Source organism: Triticum aestivum, chromosome 1A (assembly GCF_018294505.1).
Source record: "Triticum aestivum cultivar Chinese Spring chromosome 1A, IWGSC CS RefSeq v2.1, whole genome shotgun sequence".
NCBI classification, from domain to species: domain Eukaryota; kingdom Viridiplantae; phylum Streptophyta; class Magnoliopsida; order Poales; family Poaceae; genus Triticum; species Triticum aestivum.
The window spans coordinates 176,474,424-176,478,305 of NC_057794.1; positions in this window are offsets into that span (position 1 = coordinate 176,474,424).

The following is a 3,882-nucleotide window of genomic DNA, read 5'->3' on the forward strand; positions in this document are numbered from 1 at the left end:
ACGGACGTAGTGGAATGAATCCTCACAAACGCGACGTTACCCGAACTAACAAGAAGAAGCAACACCGCAAAGGAGCAAACATCATGGTAAACAACCATCACATAAGCATGGCATGATGCATGTCCGGTTTAATGAGTCATGGCATGGCTAAGTGCAGAAGCAAAACTACAAGTTAAGTGGAGGTCAACATGTAACAAAAGCATGTTGAGGAAACACCACATCGATGTTTTACTTCTCTCCCGGTTATGTACCCAACACAACTAAATGTTATTAAACATGACAAGGGGTGAAGCATAACTAAACTACACTATCGAAGAAATTTAAATGGGGCCGGAAACATCAAACAACAAATCCGGTAAATCCCCATATGCATTTAGCAATTTAATGCAAACAACAATTTTAAACATTTTAAATGTTATTATCCTGATGTGAATGACATGTGAAAGTTTTATGCAATATTTATGAAAATGTTGCCATGAGCATGTTATGAAGCATTTGTCATCGTGGCGGAAACAAAAGGGGTGCCACGGCAATGACAACGGAAATGGTGCCACGGCAACATTCCGACGATCCGGTAGCTCACGAAGATACCGGTGAAAAAGGAAGTAGGTGTGAGTGTGTCATGCAGGGATGGTGGGGTGCTCCCGGGAACCGGGTTCCCACGGGTCGACGGCATGGCAAACAAGGAGGAGCGTGCACGCGACAAATACTGACACGGTGCAAACACGAGCACCTCATACAACAAGCATCCGTCCACGGTGACCGTCTCAGCGGTATACCTTCAAAGTGTGCGTTTCGAGACGGTTCAAAAAAGTCGAGGGAAGAAGTCGTTCACGGCCGACGTGGAAGTAGAGGTTCACGCGACGGTGGTTGAACTTGATGATTGTGTTACACGTGTCTTCGGCGACGCTAGTCGTACATGGTTCAGAGTGGTACTTGCATCTTTGGACTTGTTGGTCTCAATTCTTGCGACGGTAGCGGTACACATTTTCGTAGATGGACTTGACGAATCCGAGTAACTTGGGGTTGACGGTGGTCGTTCACGTCCATAGTCGCACAAGGTTCCGTAGATGTTCGGGGTCACGACGAGGAACTCGGCGTTTCGGTGTGGTGTAGGGGTACATGTTGAAGGTCGTCGTGGTACTTGGTATAATTCATGGGATGGTAGTTCAACAATTGCCAGAGAGGGACTTGATGCATCAAAGGTCTTCGAGGCCACGGTACTTGTCAGGTCATCATGTAGACGTACTTTCGACGAGGAACTTGGTGTCTCCAAAATGAGAAAGGCAAAAGCCCTCATTCAGCGGTGCTCGAACTTGACGAAACCCACGAACGGGTCTCGCCGGGGACTTGATGCATCTAAGCTCTTCGGGTTTGTAGTTGTACTTGCGTTCGGAGTCCGGGTCTTGCCGATGGTTTACTTGGTGAACTGAAGTGGCATCGAGGGGCTAGCAGAGGCCCTGCCTCGGGGTGTCATTGGGGGCGTGTGGAGACAGCTCGAGCTGCTAGTCGTGGTGCGGGGGAGCACCATAGGAGACAAGGTGCATGGCAGCAAGGCAAAACCGATCGAAGGCGACGGGCAGAGACCATGGCGACATGGGTCCTCGGGCACCAACAGGGAGCAGAGGAGGCCGACGGGGGCATGGAGGAGCAGCGCGAGACGAGCAAGCAGTGTGCAGCAGTGGGGGATTGCGGAGAGGCGAGGTGGTGGAGGAGCTGGTGGCGCTGCCCTTGCCGAGGCTGGCAGCATGCCGCGTCGGGACAGGAGGCCGACGTCGACAGAGTCCTAGGGCGGCGCAATGGACTAGGAGTAGAGGAAGGGGTCCGGCGGGTCCCAAGGGTGCAGGCAGGACTTGGCGGCGGGGCTTCAGCAGCAGGGAAGCGCGGCCATGGTAGGGCCTGACGGATCCGGACGGGGGCGGCACTTGATGGCGGAGGGCGACGCGAGGCAGAGGAGGAGAGGTCGTCGACATGCTGGGCTCCGGTGGCGCGGGATGAGTGAGCGGGGCAGGGACCTGCCGGGTTGCCAGCGCGGGCGTCAAGCGAAGAGAAGGGAGCAGCTGGCAGGTTCATGAGAAGGGGAACGAGTCCACGCCTTCGCCTCTTGTGCGGGTGGCGGCGCAAGGCAACGAGGGAGAGGACGAGGGTTCGGTCGGGCCTAGGGTTAGAATAGGAGGGGGTTGGCTGGGCCTTGGGAAGCCGGCCCAGTAGAGAGGAGGGCTGCGCCTAGGCGTAGACAGGCCTGCCTCAGATCTTGGCTGGGCTCTCTCCCTCTTAAGTCTTAAAAAACCTTTTCAGAAAACAAAAAATCGCAAAGAAAGAAAGGATAGAAAAGAAAGGGCTAGAGGAAGGATTTGGGCACGCGGATTATTTTCCCGGAGTCGCAAAAATGTGTATGATTCTAGAAAAATAGAGTGGCAAGATTGCAAGAATTGAATTCAAATTCATTTGAATTTAATCCAATGGATTTGAACAAAGAGTAGAATTTAGAAGTGTCTAAAAATGTTGAGAATTTTGGTGGAGCTCGGAAAAGTGAAGAAAGGATTTACAGGAAAAGTTTGGGGACCAAACTTGAAGCGGAAAAAGACATGTGATTACTTGCAAGTGTGTTTATGGGTGATTCCGAAAAAAATAACGGGATATTTATTATAGCTCCCTAAATATTGGGAGGATATGTTTTAAAGAGAAGTCACCATGTGAATTCCCTCAGTTTAAATGGATCGAAGATCCATACGATTTGATTGTTGAGAAAAAGATGGCATGACATGATGCAATGCAGAAGATGCAAAGATGAAAGCAACGAACCAAACAAATCACACGACGAAACCCGAAAATAGGAAAGGCATCTGGAGCATCGGTCTTGGGGCATCACAACACTCCACCACTACAAGAGAATCTCATACCAAGATCTAGGATGGCACCGAAGGGAAGCAAAAAAGAGAGTGGAGAGGTAAAACTAAGTTGCTTCTTGTACAAACGAATGAAACCAAAGAACCTTGAGAGGTTGAACAAATTGAAAGAAAGAACACAACAGAGTTGAACAAAATTGAGAGCACTATTGTAGAAAAGAGAAGGAAAACTTGATAAGATGAAAAGAACTTGAAAAGAGGACACGACACTCCGGTTAAAAGGATATACACGAAAATAACATGATCCTCACAACTCGAGATGATGAGAGAGAAGAGGAACATGACAATGCCTTCGGAAGAAATGAAGGAATGGAGTGGAATGAACGGAGGGAAACAAGATATTGAGAGAGCTTGCTTACAACAAATGCTAGAACGGGGTTGTTGGATTATCAACAACGAAAGGATAAGCTTGATGTGGGCTTATGGCAGACATCTCAAAATTATGAGGTGGCAAATTGGCAATCACGGAAAAAAGATTTGATTGAGAGCTAGAAAAGATAGAAAGCTTCTTCCACCGAGGTGACAAGAAAACTTGGATCATAGGTAATCATCACAAAGAGCAACATTCCCAATGGAAGGCTTTAGGTGAAATCTATACCAAGCAAACTCCAAGGAAGAAAATGATGGGTTTAAATATCTCATTCCTGAACTTGTGAATCATGAAACACAAAGAAATTGTGAAGAATAACATAACACCACCCCAAAAGATAAGGTAGAACGAATTGCACTTAGTAATGCAAGAAGAAGAAAGCTTGACCTCCTCGAAACAAGACATGTGTTGAACACCATGTTTATTTTAGAGTATAGCTTCGCGGATCTTAACTTCGAGAGAAAACTTGAAGAACAATTGAAGAATGAAAAGAATCCTTGACGAATCACCATGTTGAGCCTCCATGAAGAACTCCGGATAGGAAAATATAACATAAAAGAATTGAAGGTTTGAAGCGAACAAGATTGAAGCCTTGCAAATGAT